Below are 26,426 nucleotides of genomic sequence, written 5' to 3'. Positions count from 1 at the left end.
AAAGAGGAAAAGACACACATGGTTACCAAAAACCGAACAGCACTGCTTTCTTAAGATGAATCAACTAAAATAATGTTGTCTTCCCAATAAAGGCATTTTCTTCTTGGAGAATACAGTCTTCACAGAAGATGTTAGGTTTCAATCTTAGAAGGTATCACTTAATACTACTATATTATTAGTTACTAGATTTTTAGAAAACTATTTATTCAGTTGACAAACTTTATTAGGCATCTTCTATAATTCAGGCCCTCTGCTATGTGCTGAACTAAGCAGACTTGGTGCCTGTCCTCATGAAGCTTTCCATCTAGAGGGTGTATGAGGCATTAAACAAATATTCAGATGAAGTTAGAATAACAAGTTAAGTGCTAAGCTAAAAAGAGGATGCTATGAGTTAGTTTAAGGTTCCCTGGCTGGCACAAATGCTTAAGCACTACTAATCCAAAGGTGGGCAGTTTGAACCCACCCAGAGGTGCCTCAGAGGTAAGGCCTGGTGATCTGCTTCCTAAAGGTCACAGCCTTGAAAACCCTACGGAGCGCAGTTCTACTCTGACACGCATGGGGTTGCCATGAGTCAGAACAGACTTGATGGCAGTTAGTTATGAATAGTATAAAAGGGTGAACTAGTTTAGATTCAGATGGAGAGAGTTAGGGACTACCTCTCTGAGAAGTGACATTTAAGCTGAGACCTCAAAGGTGACCAAAGGAATTAGCCAGGTGAAGAGTGAGGGGCAAGATCGCTGGTTCCAGCAAAATGGATGTCTAGAAAGTGCTGAAACTTTACTGCTAGGAACACCTAGAGATGCTGGACAAAATAAACCAAGATTTGTGTACTTGTTTGTTTAAACGTATGGCTGGACTTGCAAGAAAGTATAGGAAATCCTCAGATGCCAGCAGTGAGGAAGGAGTTGAACCAGAGTAGAGAGCACAGGAGGGTGGACCAGTGATGGCTAGGGCTTAAGTTTTCATCATTAAAAAACCTCTATCTACGAGAGGTGGGAAGTTGGCATCCAGTTACCTGTTGAGACCCTCTAAGGACCACAACTTCAGTGAAAAGGGACTAGTAAATTTTGCCTTTAAGTCCAGGGGAAAGGTAAAGAAAGCTTGTCTTTGCCAGGTTCTTGGGTGGGAAATATCCTAAGTGTGATATTCGCATTCAAGGTTGTACTTTTTGAGTACAAATTATATTACCTGCTTGGTGTAGAAACTTCAAGTTGAAAAGTTTACAAAAATATTCTTCCCAGGTTGGTGGTGCCTCCGGGGCACTTTGTGAATGAGAAATTGCTCGTGAGGGTTGCTCTCAAAACCCAAGCCAGGTAGTACAATGCCCTTTTCTTTTATGCTGTCTTGACATAGTTTTGAGGCCCTGTTTGGAGGCTGGTCAGTTGCCCCTGTTGAGCAGCTGATTAAGCACACTCTCCAACCACTCCCCTTATCAGGTTCTCACACTCCTGACTTCTACGCCTCCATGATAATCGCCTGGAGCCAGTTACCCAACAACTAGGAATAGCCCCTATGCCTCCCGAGCCTGCAAAATTATTCAGAAACCTAGATAACCCATACATAAGCCCTTTTCTACAATTCCAACTTGTTGTTGCCTTGTCCCCGGGTGCAGCCCCAGGTGACCCTACGTCATGGCATGCTGTGCCTCTATGTCTCTGGGAACTGTGACTATAGTAAGCCTGGTTACTTTTTATGGGCCCCCTGGCTCCTCTTCCCCACATCACACCAGACTTACCATCCCATGAATTTGTTAGAGCGGGTAAGAAATAAGCTCTGCTGAAGATGAATTCAAAATCATTCCCCCTCTTTACACAAAATGGATTATTTCCAATATCAGGCAAGCATGGTATCTATCTCCTATTTAAAAACAAACAAACAAATACTTCCCCTTGATCTCACACCTACCCTTGGCTACTACATTTTTCTGCTCCCTTTACACAAAATTCATTAAAGGAGTTTTAAAAATATCTGCTGTCTCCATTTCTTTGGCCCCATTCTCTCTTGAACCCATTCCAATCAGGTTTTCATCCCCTTCACTCCATCAAAACCATTCTTGTCAAGGTCATCAGTAACTTGCACGTTGTCAAATGGTTCTTGCTTTGTCCTATTTTACCAACACAGTTGATTACTCTCTTCACTTGGCCAGCAGGACCACTCCTACCTGGCTCTCCTCCTCCCTCACTGGCCACTCCCTCTCAGTCTCCTTTACTTACTACCCATTTTTCTCACCTTTAAGTGTTAGAAAATTCGAACAAGTGCACGAGAGCCGAAGTACGACCTTGAGTATATCCCACCTGAATTTAGAGACCATCTCAAGAGTAGATTTGATGCATTGAACACTAATGATCAAAGACCAGACAAGTTATGGAATGATATCATGGTCATCATACATGAAGAAAGCAAGAAATCATAAAAAGACAGGAAAGAAAGAAAAGACCAAGATGGATGCCAGAAGAGACTCTGAAACTTGCTCTTGAACAAGTAGCTAAAGTGAATGGAAGAAATGATGAAGTAAAAGAGCTGAACAGATTTCAAAGGGTGGTTTCAAAAGACAAAGTATTATTATGAAGGACACCCTGGTGGCATAGTAGTTAAGTGCTATAGCTGCTAACCAAAAGGTCAGCAGTTCGAATCTGGCATGTGCTCCTTGGAAACTCTACGGAGCAGTTCTACTTTGTCCTATAGGGTCGCTATGAGTCAGAATCGACTTGACAGCAGTGGGTTTTTTGGGATTATAATGAAATGTGAAAAGGCCTGGAGTTAGAAAACCAAAAGGGAAGAACACGCTTAGCATTTCTCAAGCTCAAAGAACTGAAGCTTCGAGATGCAGTATTGAAGGGTTCTATGGTGAAGATATTAAACGACACAGAAAGCATCAAAAGAAGATGGAAGGAATACAGAGTCATGTTACCAAAAAGAATTAGTTGATTGACGTTCAACCCTTTCGGGAGGTAGCATATCATCAAGAACCAATGGTACTGAAGGAAGAGGTCCAAGCTGCAGTGAAGACACTGGCGAAAAACAGGGCTCCAGGAATTGACGGAATACCAATCGAGATGTTTCAACAAATGAGTACAGCCCTGGAGGTGTTCACTCGTCTATGCCAAGAAATCTGGAAGACAGCTACCTAGCCAACTGACTAGAAGAGATGCGTCTTTATGCCTATTCCAAAGAAAGGTGATCTAACTGAATGTGGAAATTATCAAACAATATCATTAATACCACACACGAGTAAAATTTTGCTGAAGATCATTCAAAATGTCTGTAGCAGTACTTTGACAGGAACAGCCAGAAATTCAAGCTGGGTTCAGAAGAGGATGTGGAACAAGGAATATCACTGCTGTTATCAGACAGATCCTGGCTGAAAGCGGAGTATCAGGAAGATGTTTACCTGTGTTTTACTGACTGTGCAAAGTCATTTGACTGTGTGCATCATAACAAATTATGGATAACATTGCTAAGAATGGGAATTCCAGAACACTTAATTATGTTCGTGAGGAACCTGTACGTAAATCAACAGGCAGCTGTTTGAACAGACCAAGGGATACTGTGTGGTTTAAAGTCAAGAAAGGTATCAGGGTTGTACCCTTTCACCATACTTATTCAATCTGTATGGTAGGCAAATAATCTGAGAACCCAGACTATACGAAGAAGAACGGGACATCAGGATTAGGGGAAGACTCCTTAACAACCTGTGTTATACAGGTGACACAACCCTTGCTTGCTGAAAGTGAATAGGACTTGAAGTACCTACTGATGAAGACCAAAGACCACAGCCTTCAGTATGGATTACACCTCAACATAAAACAAAAATCCTCACAACTGGACCAATAAGCAACATCACGATAAACATAGAAAATACTGAAGTTGTCAAGAATTTCATGTTATTTGGATCCACAACCAATGCCTGTGGAAGCAGGCGTCAGGAAATCAAACAACGCATTTCATTGCATTGTTTGAAGTGTTAAAAAGCAAAGATGTCACTTTAAGGACTAAGGTGCACCAGACCCAAGCCACAGTGTTTTCAATCGCCTCATATGCATGTGAAAGCTGGGCAATGAATAAGGAAGACCAAAGAAGAACTGAAGCCTTTGAGTTATGGTCTTGGCAAAGAATGTTGAATATACCATGGACTGCTAGAAGAAAGAACAAATCTGTCCTGGAGGAAGTATGGCCAGAATGCTTCTTAGAAGCAAGGATGGCGAGACTTTGTCTCACATACTTTGGACATGTTATCAGGAGGGACCAGTCCCTGGAGAAGGACATCATGCTTGGTAAGGCAGAAGGTCAGCAAAAAGGAGGAAGACCCTCAATGAGACTGACTGACATAGTGGCTGCAGCAGTGGGCTCGAGCATAAATACGATCATGAGGATGGGCAGCACCGGGCAGTGTTTCTATCTATTGTACCATAGGGTTGCTATAAATCAGAACCAACTCAATGGCACCTAACAAGAAGTGGTAGAATGCCCCAGACCTTAGACCTCTACCTGTCAATTCTTAAGTGATCTCATCCAATCTCAGTTTTAAACACCATCTTTGTGCTTATGTCTCCCAAATTTACATATCCAGCCCCATGGCCTCATCTCTGAACCTCAAGTCTAGTATGTATGTTGTTGTGAGTAGCCATCCAGTTGATTCCAACTCATGGCAAGCCCATTTGTGCACGGTAGAATTGCTCCATAGGGTTTTCAAGGCTGTGACCTTTGGGCAGCAGATTGCTAGGCCTGTCTTCTGAGACACCTCTGGATGGGTTCGAACCACCAACGTTTTGGCTAGTAGTCAAGTACCTAACTATTTGTGCAACCCAGAGACACCCAAGTCTCATATATCCAACTATTTACCTGCATCTCCACTTAGATGTTTAACAGGCACCCTAAGCCTAACATGTCTGAAACCATACTCTTGATTCACTGCCATCCTAAATCTGCTTGCTGTACAGTCTTATCCATCTCAGGAAACGGTAACTCCATTCTACCAACTGTTTAGGCCAAAAGATTAGGAGTCATCTTTGATTCCATGTTGTTGGTTTTACGTTCAAACAGATCCGAAATTCTACCACTTCTTTCCACTATGCTGCTGCCACTTTGAGCCAAGTCACCATCATCTACCCCTTAGAGGCTACTGCAACAGCTTCCCAACTGGTCTCCTTGGAAGTTCAATCTAGTCTGAATATAGCAGCCAGAGTGATCCTTCTAAAATGAAGTGAAATTATGTTACTCCTCTCCTCAAAACTCTTCAATGGTTCATCCAACTCCAAAGTTGTTCCCATGACCTAAAAGGCCCTATAGGATCTATACTCTTCTCCCTCCCGGCACCTCTCAAACCTCATCTCCTCTGCTCTACCCCTCACTCTCTGCATTCCAGCCACACGGACCTCTTTACTCTTCCTTGAACACAGGCACGTTCCTGCTACACAGCCTTTGTACTTGCCATTCCCTCTGCTTGGAACATTCTTCCCCCAGATACACACAAATCGCATTCTCGCTTCTTTTGGGCCTCTGCTCAAATGTCACCTTATCAGAGAGGCTTTCCTTTCCATCGTATATAACCCCCCCCCCCGCCCCATCTCTAAGGTCCCTGGGTGGTACAAACGGTTTGTGTTTGACTATGTTATAACCCAAAGGCTGGCGACTCGATGGCACCTGGTTTTTCTTTGGTTTCACAGTCTTTATTTCCTTGCCTTGCTTTGTTTCTTCCTTTCGGCATTTGCTACGTATTTATTTTGTTAGTTTTCCCCTATGAAAATTTAAGGTCCAAGAGAGCAGAGGCTTCCTGTTTTGTTTACTACTCGGCTCTTTGAACACAACAGATAATCAATATTGTTGAATGAATTAATTAAAAATGTTACGACGCACAGGGAAATTGTTCTTTATAAATGCAAATCAGCAAACATGACAAACAGGAGAATTAGAACCACAAGAGCTTCAGAAAATAGAAAAAGAACTGACAGACTATTAAATAAGTTGAAAGTAGTTAGAGGTAAAAAATGATAAAGAATAGCATATAGTTATAAGCACAGATACTACAGCAAAGTAGCTTGACTTGGAATTCCAGCTCCACCAGTTGGTAGCTGTGTGGACTGGGGCAACTTATTTAACCTCTGGGTCCTGTTTCCTCCTCTGTAACATGGGGCTAAACACAGCACTTATTTCACAGGACTGCTGTGAGGAGTGAGTTCTCAGCCCATTAGTAAGTACTCCACAAATGTTAGTCACTCTCTTTTTTCTCTCATTATTATTATTCATAAGAAAAGACACCATGAAAACAGAAGAGGTAGCTCTGAAGAGAAACAAAATGAATATAGAAAAATGTTATAATTAATGAAATTAAACAGCTTCATGTTGCAAGATGGCTGTTCCACCTCCAGTCTTATGTCCACATTTCTGGCAGAAAGAAGAGCAAAGGGCAAAGGGCAATTACCAGCCCAGTCTACCTTCTTTTTACCAGGAAAGAATATCTTTCCTGGACACCTCACCCAGGGAACTTACACTTGCAACTCGATGGCCACAGTCATGCCACATAGTTTTAAAACTTGCCTTCCACTAGTAGGATATATCAATTCCCACTTCTCATCTCTGCCAACATTTAGTATTGCCGGACTTTTTAACTTTTGCCAATCTTATGAGTAAGCAATGGTATGTTACTGCTTTTATTTACATGAACAACTTTTAATATGTTTATTAATCATGTTTAGGTTTCCTTTTCTGTGAAATAGTTGTTCATTAGCATATTGCTACTGAGGTGCAGTGAATTACACATTATGGCTCTTCTAACCATAGTCTGTAACTCCCATCAAATGACTGGGTGAGATTATGCAAATGGGGTGCTTGTGGCCCACCAAGGGGGCGGAGAGTTTGCTAATAATGTAAATAAGGTATATGGCATCCTCGTGGGTGCTGGACCATGCAAGTAAGGTATATGCAATCCTAATGAGGGGATTGGTCAGTTTTGCCATCCACTAGGCTTAAAATGGGAAGGGCGGATCTCACCACTACCACTACCAAGAAAGAACAGCCAGGAGTGGAGTTTGTCCTTTGGACCTGGGATCCCTGTGCCGGTAAGTTCCTGGAACCAGGAGACCGAGAGAGAGCGCTGTAACACTGAAGATGGAGAGAAGTAGCTGCAGATAAACTGTGGCAGCAGAGGCAGGAGACTGGCAGGAGACAACGAGGTGGGCTTCCCAGTCCAAGGAGCCAGAAAGCTGAGCACTTTCAGGCAGGAGGCTTGCTGGCGGAGTAGGGAGTCTCTGGGCACTTGGTGGAGCTAGGTTTGCGAAGCCACGGAACTAGAGCTGGGCACCTTCAGGCTGAGGCTTACTGGGGGCAAAGCCGAAAGAGCTTTCTAACACTTGCCTGAGCAGGGCAGAGGCCAAGGGGCCAGAAAGAGGTATGCCTGCTACCATGGCTGAGAAAAGGCTGTCCTGATTGAAGAACTGTATCCTGAGCATTACTAAGCCTGACTTGTAACCTGTTACTTCCCTAATAAACCCCATAATCGTATTGTCTGTGGGTTCTGTATGGCTGTTGCAGTGAATTATTGAATTCAGCGAAGAAGTAGAGTGCCAAGGAAGGCACAGTTGGTATAAGAATTGGTAAAAGGGCCGGTGAGAGGACGTATGTCTGACCTCCACCTCAAAGGTATCAACCTTGGGCTGTTGATCTTGATTCTCCTTCCCCCTTGTGTAGCTACAGGAGATCACAAGCCACCCCCTGCCACACCATTTTTCCAGTTACCTAACACTGTGTAACAACTAACCACAAAGCTCAATGTTATACAATAACAACTATTCATTTAGCTCACACACTTGTGAGTTGGCTGATCTGGGCTGGGCTTGGCAGGACAGCTCTGCTGATCTTGCCTGAACCCACTCACATACCTATGGGTCAGCTGATTCAGGCTTACCTAGAGGGGGTAGCTTGTCTGGGGTGGTTCTGCTACTTGTGTCTCACAGCTTCCTCCTGGGACCAGTGGGCTAGCTTGGACAAGTTCTCATGACAATGGGAAAAGTGCAGTAGGCCAAGTGGAAATACATGAGGCCTCTGAAGGTTTATACTTCTACCATATTCTGTCAACCAGAGTAAATCACATGGCCAAATCCAAAGTCAAGCGATGGGGAAATATCCTCTGCTCCCTTAGTGGGAATAACTGCAAAGTCACACGACAAATAAAGTGAATAGAGAGAGATGGTAAGGAATTGGAGCCAATAATATTCTTTCTTATTTTTTAATTTGGTCACCTTTTTCTTGTTGGCTTACAAGTATCCTTTATATATTTTACATACTAATCCTATGTCAGTTATGTCTTTCAAATATCTTCTTCCCAGTCTGTAGTTTGTCTTTTTAACTTCGTTTAACATTGCTTTCATTAAAAAAAAAAAAAATCTTTTAATTTTAATTTAGTCAAATTTGTCAATTTGTTTATGGTATGTGCTTTCTGTATCTTGTTTAAGAAATCCTTCTCTATGTCAAGGTCATAAAGATATTTTCTAAGGTTCTGTTTTTTTACTTTTAGGGCTACAATCTACCTCTATTTTTTATTTTTATTGTGCTTTAAGTGAAAGTTTACAAATCAAGTCAGTCTCTCACACAAGAACTTATATATACCTTGCTACATACTCCCAGTTGCTCTCCCCCTAATGATACAGCCCACTCCCTCCCTCCACTCTCTCTTTTCATGTCCGTTTCACCAGCTTCTAACCTCCTCTACCCTCTCATCTACCCTCCAGGGAGGAGGTGCCAACATAGTCTCAAGTGTCCACCTGATCCAAGAGGCTCACTCCTCACCAGCATCCCTCTCCAACCCATTGTCCAGTCCAATCCCTGTCTAAGAGTTGGCTTTGGGAATGGTTCTTGTCTTGGGCCAACAGAAGGTCTGGGGGCCATGACCACTGGGGTCCTTCTAGCCTCAGTGAGACCATTAAGTCTGGTCTTTTTATGAGAATGTGAGGTCTGCATCCCACTGCTCTCCTGCTCCCTCAGGGGTTCTCTGTTGTGTTCCCTGTCAGGGCAGTCATCGGTTGTAGCTGGGCACCATCTAGCTCTTCTCGTCTCTGGCTGATGCAGTCTCTGGTTTATGTGGCCCTTTCGCCTCAATTTATTTTTGCATATGGCATTCTAATTTTATATTTTTCATATGACTAACCAATTTTTCTCACACTGTTTACTGACCATCCTTTCCCTACTATTGTAACGCTACCTGTTATACATTTAAGTTTCCATAAGATCATGAGTCTAGTTCTGAGCTCTCTGTTCAGTTCACTTGGGTTTGTCTTTGCACCAATACTTAACAGTATTAATTAACATAACATTATAATGAGTTCCCCCCACCTAGTTCTGTTTCTTAAAAAAAAAAAAAAAAAGATTTAGAAAAAATTCTTCTTGGCCTGTTGTTTTTTCATATAAACTTTAGGGCCAGCTTATCAAGTTTCATGCACACACAAATCCTATTGGTATTTTGTCTGGAATTGCATTGAATTTATAGATTAATTTAGGGAAGAATTCATATCTTTATAATATTGAATCTTGCCACCCATGAACGTGGTATAATTCTCCATTTATTCAGTTCTTCTTTCATAACAATAATGTTTCCTCGTTCTCTTTATTAAGATCTTGCATGTTTTTTTTAGATTTATTCCCACTGCTTATAAGTTTTATTGCTATAGGAAATGTGTATTTTGTTTCTACTGCATTATTATTGGCTTACAGGCTTGCTAGTGACATTTGTATATTAACCTTGTATTTAGCAACCTTGTTAAATTCTTTTTAGCTCTAATAGTTTACTGACGATTTTATGAAATATTCTTTATAGATAATTATATTTCTGAAAATAAGGATAGTTTTACTTCATCTGTTTCCATTTTTATGATCTCATTTCTTCTGTATGTCCTATTGCAAAGTCTAGGATCTCCCATAAAGTGTGTAGCATAAAAATCATGATCACAGGCATCACTGACTAAATGGAAATGCTGTTAAAATTTCACCATTAAGAATGATGTTTAACAACGTGACCAAGGCAAAGCCATAGAAGCTTTCCAGGCACATCCAAATACCTTGAGGGGCCAAGTCACTAGGGCTGAGGGCTGAGGACCATGGTCTTGGGGGACATCTAGGTCAGCTGGCAAAGCAGTTCATAAAAAAACATGTTTTACATCCTACTTTGGTGAGTAGTGTCTGTGGTCTTAAAAGCTTATGAGTGGCCATCTAAAATAATTCTATTGGTACGATCACGTTCAGAGCAAAGGAGCATGAAGAAAACCAAAAATGCATGAAGAAAACCAAAGATGCAAGGAAAATTTCAATCCAAAGAACTACTGGACCACATGAACCAGAGACTCCACCAGCCTGAGCCCAGAAGAACTACATGGTGCCCAGCTGCCACCACCAGCTGTTCTGACAGGGATCACCATAGAGGGTCCTGGACAGAGTAAGAGAAAAATGAGGAACAAAATTCAAATTCACACACACACACAAAAAAAGACCAGACTTATTGGTCTGACAGAGACTGGAGGAATCCCTGAGACTATGGCCCCCAGACACCCTGCTAATTCAGAACTGAAGCTACACCTGAAGTCCACCTTTCAGCCAAAGATTAGACAGGCCTATAAAACAAACAATAACACATGTGAGGAATGTGCTTCTTAGTTCAATCAAGTATATGAGACCAAATGGATGAACACCTGCCCAAAAGCAAAGATGAGAAGGTAGGAAGGGACCAGAAACTTGGACCAACGGAAACAGGGAACCTGGGGTGGAATGGGAAGGAGGGAGAATGCTGACACATTGCGGGCATTGCAGCTAGTATGATAAAACACTTTGTGTATAAATTTTTGGATGAGTAGCTAATTTGCGCTATAAACTTTCACCTAAAACACAGTTGAAAAAAAAATTAAAAAGATGTTTAGTAGTATTGAGTTTGAGGGGTAACCTTTTATTTCTAATTTGCTAAGAATTCTTATAAATGTGTGATTAATGAAATGCTTATTTACATGGTTTCTCTCCTATAATCTGTTGCCATGGTTTATTACATTAATGGATTATTTTGGATGTCGAATGATCTTTGCATTCCTGGAATAATCTAACCTAGTTTTTGCCTTTTTTTTTTTTATTTTAAACTTCTATTTTTCTACTTATTCATAGACTGAAAAGATAAAATGTTCTGCCTTTTCAATTCTGTAATATTGGCATAAAATTGCCAATATTTGACCAGTAAAAATAGTAATTTCATATACCCAACCCAAAACCCATTGACTTCAAGTCAATTCCGACTCCTAGTGACTCTGTAGGACAGAGCAGAACTGCCCCATAGAGTTTCCAAGGCTGAAATCTTTATGGACGCAGACTGCCACATCTTCCTCCAGAGCGGGTGGCAGGTTCAAACAGCCAACCTTTCAGCTAGTAGCTGAGCACTTAACCACTACACCACCAGGCTCCTTGTAGTTAACCTAAAATCTTGATTTAAAATGAACTGGACAAAGAAAAAAACTATTTCTGTATTAACCAAAGAAGCTATAGCTATTTACAAGCTGTTATTTTAATAGTTTCAGTGAACATTTTTGTTATTTGTCTATTATCTAATTTCCCTTTTGTTTACACATTATTCTATTCCTACTATTCCCTCTACTCACTCAATGCCTTCTGGTATTAATGTCCCAAATTTTCTCCCCCCCGCAACCAAAGGTCTCACGTATTTATTACTAAATCAATCTATCAAAGCAGAAGCATAAAAACAGAAGAAACCAGAGTTTTCCCAATATAACATGTTCAATTGTTCAAACAGTGGCCAACTTTTCAACTTGTTATGGTGAGATTCTACTGAACTTGACAGAGCATAAATATGTGTGCCATCGCATGTGCAGCTCCTTTTAGGCCCAGCTTGGTTCTTCTCCAATGTCTCCTCTTGGAGTTGTACGGGGTTTTAACACCAGTTTTCATTCAAATCCACTGAAGAATGAGATGATTCTGCTTTTGTTTCTCGGCCAGGAATCTCTTGATCCCAGAAGCCTTATGAGAAGATACGGTGAGGATGGAAGGCGGCCACACACACCACAGTGACAGAGAAAAAGCTCCCCAAGTTTTCTTAAGAGGATCAACCCTCCACCTTTTTTGGTTCATATGGTTTGGGAGGTACTGCCTTAATCCATCATTCCAGGGATCAACTGTGACCCAGAGCTGGCAAATCAGAGCACTATATTCAAATGAGGTTCAAAAGAAGCTAATCTTAGCACTTTTATTAGAGCAACTGGAATAAAGGACCATTCTTGTGCAGGTGTGAAGATGTAAGCCTGGAGTTGTTTTAGATATTCTACCACCGTGAAGGAAGAATTTACATGAGAAAGGACCAACACTGAGGAAAGCAGACCAGAGAAACAAAGCCCAGATCCTACTGACATTATTTTGTCCCTAAAACCAGGGGTTTAGCAAATTTTTTTCTGTAAAGGACGAAATAGGAAATATTTTAGGCTTTGTGAGTCATAGATCTCTGTAACATCTACTCAATTCTGCCGTTGCAACACTCAACTCTGCCACTGTAGTGCAAAAACCGCCACAGACAGTATGTGAAGGAACGGGCATGGCTGTGTTCCAATAAAGCTTTATTTACAAAAACAGCCACAGACTATCTTTTGCCAGCCCCAGCCCTAGACCTAGCCAGGCCTTAACCTATGTATGTATCCTTAGACTTTTCAGTTACTTGAGACAATAAATTCACTTTTTCCTTAAGCCAGTTTGAGTTGGCTTTCCTTTCACCTGCAACCAGAGAATCCTGACTTAATATAGCTGTTTCTGAAAAGCCTGGATTTTTTAATAACTTCAGTGCAACTTTTCTTTAAAATTCACTAACCCTGAAAGCAATCAAAGTTGGTTTTACTGATGCCCAAGTCACAACCAGTTCTTTTTCAGACATAAAAATGTTATAAAAATACTTTAATTCTATGCTTAAAAGTTTTACTCGAAAGTTATTACCTTGGGTGAAAACACAGAATTTTTTTTAAGTTTCAGTAAGAGTTTGCTTTCTACAACCAAACCCTTCGAAGAAGGCCAGAGAAGCAGGGACGGGGGTCTGGGGGCCATGATTTCAGGGGACATCTAGGTCAACTGGCATAACAAAATGTATTAAGAAAATGTTCTGCACTCCACTTTGGTGAGTGGTGTCTGGGGTCTTAAATGCTAGCAAGTGGCCATCTAAGATGCATCAATTGGTCTCAACCCACCTGGGGCAAAGGACAATGAAAAACACCAAAGACACAAGGTAAATATGAGCCTAAGAGAGTAAGGGCCACATAAACCAGAGACTATATCAACCGGAGACCAGAAGAACTAGACGGTGCCTAGCTATCACCAATGACTGTTCTGACAGGGAACAGAACACAGAATCCCTGATGGAGCAGGAGAGCAGTGGGATGCAGACCTCTAATTCTCATAAAAAGACCAGACTTAATGGTCTGTGTGAGACTAGAGGGACCCTGGAGGTCATGGTCCCTGGGGCCTCTGTGAGCCCATGACTGGAACCATTCCTGAAGCCAACTTTTCAAACGGGGATTGGACTGGACTGTAAGACAGAAAATGATACTGGTGAGGAGTCAGCTTCTTGGCTCAAGTAGGCACATGAGACTATGTGGGCAGCTCCTGTCTGGAGGGGAGATGAGAAGGCAGAGGGGGACAGGAGCTGGTTGAATGGTCACGGGGAATACAGGGTAGAGAAGAGGAGTGTGCTGTCTCATTAGGGGGAGAGCAGTTAAGAATACATAGCAAGGTGTATGTAAGTTTTTGTATGAGACTGACTTGATCTGTAAACTTTCACTTAAAGCACAATAAATTAAAATAAAATAAAAAAAAGAATTTGCTTTCCAGGCAATTTGTAGAAATCTCGAGTGTCAACATTGTAAAGGAATTGCTAAGAGTAGTCATTGTGTGCAAATTTATTTAAACAGACTCCTAATTGAGAGTTGATAGGAGTGGGACAATGTTGAACATTAAAAGTAAAATGGGAAATTATCTTCTGACTGCGGAGACTGGAGCACTGCCTTTGACAAGCAAAAAGAGCAACAAAGGACCTCTGAAAGAAAAGGCAGACGCCTGTAGCGAATGACTTCAGAGCAGTCTCTGTCAAAGGACAGTCAAAAGACTACACCCTCTTAATTCCTTGTATTATTTCTGTGTGGAATATATAGAGTGGCTTCTGCTTTCTTAACAGGACCCTTCCTTATCATATAATCTTGAGAACAGGAAAGGTCCCAGAAAATAAACCCTCCAAAACAGCATTTGAGGATTGGTTGGCTGTCTGCTTGAGCTTGGACAGGGTGATGACCTCACTGCCAATGGAAAATGGGAATCTGTGTCATGTAGTGGCACTGTGATTACTTACATTATCATCTGAAACTAGAACTGAAATAATGAGAATGTTGACACAATATGAATGTAACCAATGTCACTGAACAACATGTGTAGAAATTGTTGAATGGGGACCTGTTTTGCTGTGTACACTTTCACTGAAAATACAATAAAATATTGTTAAAAAAATTATCACCTGAGTTTGCTTAGGATGAAGTGCCTACTGAAGGCTAGGGTTCGGGAGACCAAGCGGCTGGGGCATTTGATCATTATGGTAGTAATGATGACTGCAAGGACTGCACTGGAATGCTTACAAAATGAAAATGATAAGCTCTGGGCTTTAAATTCTCACCTCAAGTCACCATCAGAGAACTTTGATGGTGGCCCCAAACAAACCTCTTACTTCTTAAAGTCATGGAGTATATATAGGTAAAAATCAGACCCCCAAATGTAACTGTGCGGGTTGCGAAATTACAACGTAAGTTTAATTTACATCCTTACCAAGTATTGTATGTGATGGGCGTTGATTGTGAAGGAGTGGAACCCTGACACTTGGAAACACTTGAATAGATTCATACAATCCGAGACCCCTGAACTTCTAAATTCCATTGACCTCCCTTGCCTGGAAAGTACCCTCTCCTTCCCTGTCTGGGGAGACTCGCCTTCCCTTCCCTTTCTTGAAGACTCCATAATAACCTACCTGGGATAATTACCTCACAAGGGATGCCTATTTTCCTTCAGACACATCTCATATTCATTCCCACCAGACCATAACTGGAGTCAGAGCCCAGCATTCTCTAGGGGGATAATTCATCAAAATTATCAAAATAAAAATTAAAAATACATAAGATTTTATCAATTTACCTTGGCAGAAACCCAGAAATGTATTTGGGGATGGATCCTAAGGAATATAATGTTGAAGCAGGCTGAACTTCTTGATATGAGTATATTTACCACAAATTCTGGCTTTAATGTGTTAGCTTGAGCACCTGGGAATGGTTCTTAAAGTTTGCTTCACTGATTGACTGCAACTTGGACTCAAGGGTAGATTACATTCAATGAGGTTGAGATGCCAGAATTTCTGGCACAATGTGGAGGAAGAAATTCAAAGGCCCAGAGGATATTTCCTTCACTAAGAGGGAGATGTCCCTACTGAAATGAAGATGAGGAGACCCTAGAGTGGCAAAGAATAAGTGACAGTGCTTAAATGCCAGAGACAAGGTGGGCACAATTACCATAATGTACAGCAGGGGTGGATCTTTGGCAATGGGTAATTGAACATGTTATCCCTAGGCATTGTCTAGATGAGCAGTTAACTAAAGTATTACATCCAAACCCAAACAACCCTAGGTCTATTAAGCAGGACTCTGATTTGGTTTGCCATATTGGAGCACAATAGCGTGTCATCCATTTCTCCAACCTAAGCCAATTTATAGAGCTGGATTTATAGAACCCTTGATTGAAGAAGAAAGCTAACCTACCAGAAGTTGTTGTTCACTGCCATTGACTTGACTTTGATTCATGGCAACCTCACATGTGCAGAGTAGAACTGCTCCATAGGGTTTTCAAGGCTGTGACCTTTGGGAAGCAGATCACCAGGCCTGAAAGATGACACACACTGACAGAATGGCGTGCTATCCTCTAAGATGTGGTATATGTGTATAACCACTGACCAGTATATTATGCTCGTTTCTTCCCCCACAGCTAGACTACTCAGTTCTAGAAATCAAAGGATGAAAGTGGCTGTGATTCCTTTCACTTTTATACTTAACAACCCACTTATAGAATCTTGGTTCTCTGTCCCTGCGGGGAGGTCTTAGTTCCCAAGGTAGGAAAGCTTGCACCAGGAAACATTGAATGGTTACATTAAGTTGGATTGTAACTGACCCAAAAGAGGAATTAACATCAGTCTTTTTGGAGAGAGGGTGAAAGTGCTTTGTTTGTATGAAGGATAGGTGCATATTACAGGGGAGACTCAGGAAGCTGTCGTTTAGAATTTTAAGTATGGGAAAAATGGTGTATATGGATGCCTAGTAGCCAAAAGGGTGAACTATGTTGGTCATTTATTTACCTGTCATCTCTCAGCCTCATGCCTGCCATGCTATACGGGATCCTCTACTGGTGGAATTGGACTTCTGCAAATGACATCTACCAGGCTTCCTTCCCTGGCATCTGGCTTCTGTTGTTGTTGTTGTTAGGTGCCCTCAAGTTGGGTCTGACTCATAGCAACCCTATACACAACAGAATGAAACACTGCCTGGTCCTGCCTCATTCTCACAATCACTGCTATGTTTGAGCCCATTGTTGCAGCCACTGTGTCAATCCATCTCATTGAGGGTCTTCCTCTTATCACTGACCCTCTACATTATCAAGCATGATGTCCTTCTCCAGGGACTGGTCCCTTCTGATAACATGTCCAAAGTATATGAGGTGAAGTCTTGTAATCCTTCCTTCTAAGAAGCATTCTGACTGTACTTGTTTCAAGACAGATTTGTTTATTCTGTTAGGGTCTGCCAATGAGAGGCACCGATGGGAGATCAGAAAAAGGAAAAAAAGTTTCCTGCTGTGGGCAGTGGAAATGCAGCAGGTGCTGGCTACTGCTTTAATGGCAGCAGGGGTGGCGGCATTCTGGACTCCAGCAGCCTGGATGAGGCACCTTTGGACTTTCCATCTCTGACAGAAGAGGCACCTCCTTGCAGATCTACAACTGACTGTGACGGTGACTCCAACTGCACGGTAGCCAGTACAGAATTGTGGGCTTCAGTTCAGGGCACAGCAGCTTTTGATCTACGATTAGAACCCTCCCTAGCTCCCCAGGCCCTTCAAAGAAAAGGGAACCATCACCCTTCAGCCAAAGATTATACAGGCCTATAAAACAAACGAGAACTCACATAGTTCAACCACGTACAGGAGACTAAATAGGCACACCAGCCCAGGGACAAGGACCAGAAGGCAGGAGGGGACAGGAAAGCTGGGCAGACAGAAATGGGGAACCCAAGGTCGAGAAGGAGAGAGTGTTGACACATCGCCAGGTGGGAAACCAATGTCACAAAACAATAAGTGTATTAATTGTTTAATGAGAAACTAATTTCATCTGTGAACTTTCACCTAAAGCACAATGAAAATAAAATAATAAAAAGATAACAAAAGAAAGAAAAAGGGAAACCACTAAATAAATATCTCTTTTTCTTTCATCTCCAAAGCACTTCTTGCACTTTGGGAGTGAATTCTATATATTAACTTCCCCCTTTTTGAAATACCCAGAGCGGTTTCCACTTGTATGACTGATAACATTTCAAGCACCAAAAACAGACAAATCAGCTGTCTAATAAAAGATCTATCCTGAGATTTGCCCTTCTGGACAAGGGACATATAAACAACCACCGTCAATTAGAGACTACATTTATTTTGTTGTTGCTATTGTTGTGGGTTTTTTTTGGTTTGTTTGGTCACTAACTTCTTTAAGGAAATTTTCAAAAACTAAGAAAAGTAAAGTGGATAATATGAGGAACACTCATGTATTCATTATCCAGCTTTAACAACGATCAATTTGCCAATTTTGTATCTTCTATCTGTTCCACTCCCCTCTCCACCCAGAATATTTTAAAAACAATCATAGGCCTCATGTCATTTCCCCCATGATACTTCAGGTGCAGTTTTTACGTGAGCCTTCTTTCATTTCTGTTATTATAGTGGACCTCTGCTGTCTTCTGCTTGCAGCGTAAGAGTTCCCTTTCCCTTTCTCAGCGTGAGAGTTCTCTTTGGGAACTGCCTTCCACAACTTGGTGGTGATGTTCATCACATGCACTCCCTACCCTACGACAGGAATGGGCACCTGACCCCGGCTGGTCAGTCTGAGTCCTTTTTTGGCACGTGTCATGGAAGCTAGAAAATGAGGGTCTCACTACATCAGTTCCTTACGAATCATGTAAACCTAAAGTTGTAAAAAATCACCTTTAACAAGTGAGAAAGTCTAATGAAGACCAAGGACAACACAGAACACAGCAAGACACAGCTGCTTAGAGAAAGAGTCTTTATGATGTTATTTTAACTCCTGGATCCAGCTGTGCCTAAAGCCAGTGATTCCTCTGGATTTTTAGTTATATGAGCTTATAAACTTTCTTTTCTGCTTAAATGTAAGTTAGATTTCTATCATTTCTGGCTGAGGGTTATTTATTCCTAATTTGTGACACTATCTGAGGCTGCAGCTACAGCCCATTCAGGAATACTCTAGCAGGGACAACAACTTTTTATAAATGGAAACATTGATGCAATCAGTACAATTAGGGTTATGGTATCACTAAGGCATAGTTTCTGGTGGTGGTGTATGGGCAGTTGTTGTTTTTTCTCTTCATAGCCCCTAAAGTCCTGCCATGTCTCCAGACAGTTTCTTTCAACTGCTGTTCACTCAGAGAGTTGTGAGGCAACTCTTTCCAAGCTACAATAACTTTTATGATACCTTTCATGACATCAGAAGTCTCCCACAAATCTCTAACAGCTGACCAGCTTTTTGAAGGTGTTTCCTTGACTCGAGTTACTGTAAAATATCCATTTTAATAACCAAAGTGATATGCTTGTTCAGCACTTTTGCACTAACTTTAGCCCCAACTTGCACACCTGTGATAACTCATGATGAGTCAAAACCATTCAGTGAAACGTGAAGTAACGGCAGAAGCAAGACTGTGGCCTAAAAACACAAATATCTTGGTGAGGCCTCTCAAACTCAGGACCGTACGTACACTCTGTTAAGCCAGCTTTTGTTGGTATTAACTGTATTAAACTGGCTAAGCAGTTATTTGAAAAATCCATTAACTACAATTCAGTAAAAATGTGAACACATGTGAGAGATGAAGAACATTATAATAAATTAGTTCCCAAGGAGTTATGTCTATAATGGAGTTTATTCCATGTTTGATGCAATCCAGGCTCTAGCTAATAATGAACTTCAAGAATCCCAAACCTCCCAGTAACTATTAAAAAAAAAAAAAAGAACGAGTCACTTGGCTAGAGGTTGGGGCCTTCACATTCTCATTATGTACTCAAAGATCCAACTTTTGCTGAATCCTTATCTGACCATGTCTCTGGAGGGCAAATAAACCAGGGACACTGTGCTAACAAAAGGAGAATATATTCAAGGTTATGTCAGATAACTGCAGAAACAAGACATTTGGGAACACTGCTGGAGAAGCATCAAATTAATACTCAACCTTTTACTATCGTATCTTGTCAGTTAAATTTAATAAATCTTCTGTTCTCATTTGAAACAAGGTAGTTGGGCCATAATTTAACAATTTTTTGCTGTTATAAATAATGTTGCAACAAATACCTTTGCACATTGAGGGTTTGTGAAATAATCTGATTCCTAGAAGTGCATTTGCTAAGTGGGTACCGATGCGTTACCTTCCAAAAAGATTCTATCAATTTGTACCTCCACCAACACCATATGATAGAGCCTTTTTCCCAACCCCTTCGTTAACCCTGGATATTATCTCTGTAAAATGTTTTTTCCCATCTACCCTTAGGGGAAAATACCGGGAAGTCTTCTATCAATTTTATTATTTAACTTTGTTCTAGAAGTATCAGTCAATAAATTAGAAAAGATAATTAAATATAAAATACAAATACTGAAAAGGATGAAACAGTTATCATTAATGCAGATGATATTGTTTATTTTTAAAATACAAAAGTAAAATTAGAAAATTTAGAGTAAAATTCTTGAGCTTTTGTCATGTTGGAGTAACTGATATTGGATGTGGTCTCCTGCTATAAACAGTGGGAAAACTGGACAAAGTGCATGAAAAAACAGTTTTCAGATGGTGAAAATAGGTAGTGTGGTGCTGTGATCCCGAAGAAAAGAGATACAAATGAGGTAAGGCTTACTATCACTCTGGCTTTCTGGATTGTGGTATAGAGAGGGGGACATCAAGCCGGATAGAACAAACACGAGTGGTACTCAGAGAGGCTGAGGGTCCCTGGGAGTTGTGGAGCAAAGTACTAGAGAGGAGGCAACTATGCAGAAAAAGAGCCCAAGAAATCTGCACCGGGCTCTTTAGAGTCTGTGCTGAACACTAATCTAGGCATGTGTAGGGTGGAATTTCAATAGCCTGGTAAACAACTACTAAGGAACTATGTGCAGAAAAATTCCCAGACCTCACATAGGGGTAGGGGACATTTATGTTTGACCAGCCAAAGTGAATACTCCTCATTGAACAGCCAGGGTATTTAGTAGAGATCCCAGAAAAGTAATACCTTAGTAGTAGGACTAACTTAACCCAACAGTAAATGTTTATCTAGAACTGCTCTGAAGTTCAAAAACAATCCTCAAAATCATCAAGCTGATCCACTAGTGACTTAACTAACAAGTAGGCCAAATTTTAAAAGTTTTTAAAGGATACTCAAAAATACATATTCACTATGTCTACCACTTAATCAAAAAATTTACTAGGCAGGTGAAAAAGAAGAAAATTGTTACTCTAAAATCAGAAGAAAATCGGTCAATAGAATCAGACACAGAAATGAAAGAGATGCTGGACTTTGAAAACAAGGGTGTAAAAACAATTATTAAACACGTGCTCAAGGACTTAAAGAAAAATATGAACATATGGAGAAAAAAGATAGAAGACATAAAAGTAATTAAAAAAATTTGTAGAAACAAAAAATACAATATTTGAAATTTAAAAATTCACTGGATAAGAAAATAAAAACACAACACACCAAAACCAATGGGATGCAGTAAAAGCAGTGCTCAGCAGAAAATTTATAACAGTAAAAACCTACATTAAGAAGAAAGAGGAGATAGAGCCAACATGGCACTATAGACAGAAGCACCACATTGCCCCTCCACAGCAAAGACCTGAAAAACTAAAACAGAGACAAACATCAATCCTGAAACCCTAAGCATCAAATGAAGAGATAAAGAACTCAACCAAGCACCAAATGGAGAAGAAACTGAGAGAGAACAGAGAGTGAGGAGAGATACGGAGTGGAGGTTCCCTATCAGCTATTGTGGCACGGATTCACTACCTTGAACTCCTCAGCCACCAAGACTGGTGGATACCGAGTACAGGAAGGCAGCTTCAAGGAGTTCCCAGCATGAGACAGAGCACCCCGTAACCAGCAATACACACTTTCCCACCACCCCCCTTCTTCCCCCTGCTCGGCCTCTGCGGCTTCCCAGTGGGTCCAGTGACTGGGGAGGCACCAGCTCCATGCCGCTTGGATTCACCCCGCCCACACCTGCCAGCTCTTTCAGTGCCATTTTTTTTGAAGCCGTTGCTTTTTTCGGCTTCTTCTGGTTTCTTCCCTCTCTCTCACCTTTTTCCCTTCCTTTCTCTCAAATGCCTGGCTCTGTGTACCATCTCTGCTTCTTATTGACAGGCTGTGAAGCGCAGCTCGGCTGGGGAACTGTTTTCTCAGTCTGTGCTGCCACACCAGTGGGATCCTTGGGGGCATCTTGTTTTTTGTTTTTCTTCATTTCTCAGTTTCTCATCTCCTCTACTTTACTTCTTTTCCAGTCTCTTAAACATCTGGCACTGTGTGCCATCTCCACACCTTCTAGACAGGCTGTGATGTTCGACTTGGGAGCCACCTCCCTGCTCCACCATGTTGGTGGGATCCTTGGGGGCATTTCTTTTTTCTTTTTCTTCATCTCTCAGTTTCTCATCTCTCTCTACTTTCCTTCTTTTCCTGTCTCCTGAATACCCAGTGCTGTGTGCCATCTCTGCCCCATCTAGATGGGCTGCGCAGTGCCTACCAGCTTGGGAGCCACCTCCTCAGTCTGAGCTGCCAAGCCAGTGGGCTCCCTTGGGGAATTTTTTTTCCCTCGATTTCTTATCTCTCTCTACCATTTTTCCCTTCTTTTCTCTTGAACACCTGGTGACGTGTGCCATCTCTGCTCCTCCTAGATGGGCTGTGCAGTTCCAAACAGCTGGGAAACCACATCCCTGATCCACAGTGCCATGCTGGTGGGATCCCTGGGGACTTTTTTTTTTCTTTTAATTTATTTTTCTTTTTTCCTTTTTGTTTTTCTTCATTTCTTGGTTTCTCGTCTCTTTCTATTTTCTTTCTTTTCCTGTCTCTGAATACCTGGTGCTGTGTGCTATCACCACCTTTTCTAGACAGACTGTGCAGTGCCTAAAGGCTTAGGAGCCACTTCCCTGGTCCATGCTGCCAAGCAAGTGGGCTCCCGTGGGAATTTTTTCTTTTCTTTTCTTGATTTCTCGTCTTTCTCTACCACCTTTCTGTTCTTTTCTCCTGAACACTAGGCACCGGTACCATCTCTGATCCTTTTAGACAGGCTGTGCAGTGCCGTGCAGCTGGGGAGCCATTTCCCCGGTCAGTGCCACCACAGAAGTGGGCTCCCTTGTGGCATCATTTTTTTCTTTCTCTGTTTTTTTTCTTTTCCTGATTTCTTGTCTCCCTCTGCCTTCCTTCCTTACCCTTCTCCTGAACATCTGGCGACTCATGCCACCTCTGATCCTTCTTGACAGGCTGTGCAGTGCCACTCAGCTGGGGACCCACTCCTGGTGGGCTCCCTTGCGGCATTTTTTTTCTTCTTTCTTTACTGTCTTCTTTTTTTCTTGGTTTCCTGTCTCTTTCTACCTTCCTTCCTTATGCTTCTCCTGAACACCTGAAGCTGTGTGCCATCTCTGCTCCTTCTTGATGGGCTGTGCAGCACTGCTCAACTGGGGACATGCTTCGGGTGGCTCCCTTGGGGCATTTTCCTTTTCTTTCTTTTTTTTTTTTTTCTCACTTTCTTGTCTCTCTTTACTTCCCTTCCTTAACTTTCTCCTGAAAACCTTGCACCGTGTGCCATCTCTGCTCCTTCTGGGTGAGCTGTGCAGTACTGCTCAGCTGGAGACCTGCTTCTGGTGGGCTCCCCTGGGGCATTTATTTTTCTTCCTTTTTTTTCCCCCTGGATTTCTTGTCTCTATCTCCCTTCTTTTCCTTCATCCCAATCACCTAGCACTTTTTTTTTTTCTTGGTTTCTTGTCTCTCTCTACATTACTTCCACTCCTTTCTCCCAACCACATAGCCGTGTGGTACCTTTCTCTCTCCTTTTTTTTCTTTTTATCTTCTTACCTCTCTCTCCCTTCCTTCCTTTCCTCTCTCCACCCATCTAGCTTTGTGTGCCATATCTGTCCCTTCTTGGCAGGCTGTGCCTCACCACCTGGCTAGAAAACCTCCAGCACCTGGCTTCCCCAGGTCTGTGCTACTCCAATGGCAGGCTCCCGCAGCACTTTTTTTTTTTTCTGGCTCCTGTTTCTCTCTCCTCTTTCCCACACCCACTTAACTCTACACATCGCAACCTCCTCCCCCCTGCCTATCTGCACCATGAGCTGAACACCACACCCCCGAGCAGCACAGGCACAGTCTCCTGGAACCTGCCCTGCACTGACCCCTGGCCCCACCCTATCAGCCTCAGTATGTGCCACAAACAACCCATCTCAGCCCCTTCCCTTCCACTGGACCTACCCTGCTGCACCACAGCTGAGCAACTGGCCCTGCCCATTGGACAAGGTGGTGAGAAATACCGTGCCCACAGACAAGCAAACAACAAAAAACAGTCCAGCTGCTCAGACATAATCAAATAAAACAAAAAAGCAGGACAAAACAATTTTACAATCAATAAACAAAATAACTACAGAATGTCCTGAAGACAGCAGATAATATAAAACACACACAAAAAAACAGGACAGAATGGTTCCAGTAGGCGTCCAAAATAAAAACACCAGATGACCTTCCAGCAGAAGAAAAGGCACTGGAACTGCCTGATAGGGTATACAAATCTTTAATATTCAGAATAACCCAAGAGTTGAAGGAAAAAGCAGAAAAAAATTATTAAAAAATTAACAAAATCATGGAAAAGGCAGACAAAATCATGGAAAAGACAGAGAAAACAACGGAAGAATTCAGGAAAATAATACAGGAAAAAATGTCAAAATAAATTCACAACTAGAAATCATACAAAAACAGCAATTACAAGTCCAAAAGATAAACAACAAGATTTCAGAAATACAGAGTGTCATAGAAGGTCTGCGGAACAGGTCTGAAACAACGGAAACAGGATCAGCAAAATTGAAGACAAATTCTTGGGTACCAGTTTGTTTGATGAAAAATCAGAGAAAGGAACAAAGAAAAATGAAGAAACCCTGAGAATGATGTGGGATTCAATCAAAAGCAAAAATCTGCAAGTGACTGGAGTTCCAGAACAGGGTTGGGGGACGGAAAACACAGGATCATTGAAGAACTGCTGACAGAAACTTCCCTAATGTGAAAGATGAAAAGGTGACCATCCAAGAAGCTCAACAAACCCCACATGGGATAGACCCCAAAAGAAAATCACCAAGGCATATCGTAATCACACTCACTAAAACCAAAGACAAAGAAAGAATCCTGAGAGCAGCTGGAGGAAAACAAAAAGTCACATACAGAAGGGAACCAATAAGACTAAGCTTCTGCCTGCCAGCAGAAACCATGCAGGCAAGAAGGCAGTTGAATGACATATATAAAATCTTGAAAGAAAAAAACTGCCAACCAAGAATGATGTATCTTGTAAAAACTCTCACTCAATTATGATGGTGAAATTAGGACATTCCCAGATAAACAGAAACTAAGGGAATATGTAAAAACCAAACCAAACTTACAAGAATTATTAAAGGCAGTACTTTGGTTTGAGAACAAACAACATCAGATGACAGCTTGAATCTAGGATGCAAGACTACAACAGCCAGATACCAACCTAGATAATGAACTCTCAAGGATTAACCAAAACTAAAAGATTTGCAACAGGGAATCAGAGAGGTTAATCTGTAAATGACAACAAGGTCAGAACAAAAAAAGAGGGAATAAACATTGTAGGTATAGAACTTTCAAATGGAGAGGAAGGCAAGGTGATACCAAGTAATAAATGACTGGTTCAAACTTAGGAAGATAAGGGTAAATTTCAAGGTAACCACAAAGAAAGTTAACAAACCTAGTCATCAAAATAAAGAAGAAAAATATAAAGTCTCTGTAAACACAAAATCTACAAATACAAAAGAAATGGAAAAAAAAATCCACAAACAAAAAGAACTCAGCACAGGAAAGTAAGAGGAAAAAAGAAAACATCCACATCAAAAGAAAAAGCACTATAAAATGACAGCAATAAACTCACACCTACGAGTCGGAATCAACTCGACGGCACTGGGTTTGGTTTGGTTTTGGTTTATCAATAATTATACTGAATGTAAATGACCTAAATGCACCGATAAAAAGACAGACAGTGACAGAACGAATTAAAAAACAGGATCCATAAATATGCTGTCTACAAGAGACACACCTTAAAAACAAAGAAGTAACTTTACCAAAAATCAAGGGATGGAAAAAAATACATCAAGAAAACAGCTACCAAAAAAGAGTGGATACTAATCTCAGAGAAAATAGACTTTAAAACAAAATCCACCATAAAAGACAAAGGGCATTATGTACGGACTAAAAGGATGATCCATCATGAAAACATAACCATTATATGTATCTACATACCCAATGACAGGGCTACAAAATACATAAAACAAACTCTAACAGCACTGAAAAGAGAAACTGACAGTTCCCAATAATAGTAGGAGATTTCAACACACCACTCTCAGTAAAGGACAGAACATCTAGAAAGAAACTCAACAAAGATACAGATCTAAAGGCCACGATCACCCAACTTGACCTCATAGACATATATAGAACATTCCACCCAACGGCTGCAAAGTACACGTTATTTTCCAACGCACAAAGCAACCCCTCAACAAAAACCAAAATGTTTAGATAATATAAAGTATCTTCTCTGATCACAATGCCATCAAAGCAGAAACTAACAACAGGAAGAGCAAGCAAAAAAAAAAAAAAAATCAATTACATGGAAACTGAATAATGCCCTGCCTAAAAAACACTGGGTAACAGAAGAAATCAAAGACGGAATAAAAAAAAAATTTTTACAATCAAATGAGAAAGAAAACACATCACACCAAAACCTTTGGGACATAGCAAGGCAGTACTCAGAGGTCAATTTATAGCAATAGATGCACACATCAAAAAAGAAGAAAGGGACAAAAGTAGCTGAACAACTC

The 26,426-nt window shown here is 41.2% G+C and overlaps 1 protein-coding gene and 1 pseudogene across 3 annotated transcripts in view; both read right to left on the bottom strand.

Annotated features, from left to right (window-relative positions):
- ZBTB8A (zinc finger and BTB domain containing 8A) overlaps positions 1-26,426 on the bottom strand; it is a 65,064-nt gene that overhangs the window by 8,669 nt on the left and 29,969 nt on the right. The window lies entirely within an intron of this gene.
- On the bottom strand, positions 5-20,667 carry LOC126072849 (60S ribosomal protein L39-like; annotated as a pseudogene).

Source organism: Elephas maximus, chromosome 3, assembly GCF_024166365.1.
Source record: "Elephas maximus indicus isolate mEleMax1 chromosome 3, mEleMax1 primary haplotype, whole genome shotgun sequence".
NCBI classification, from domain to species: Eukaryota; Metazoa; Chordata; class Mammalia; order Proboscidea; family Elephantidae; genus Elephas; species Elephas maximus.
This window is presented reverse-complemented; position numbering and strand designations above follow the sequence as displayed.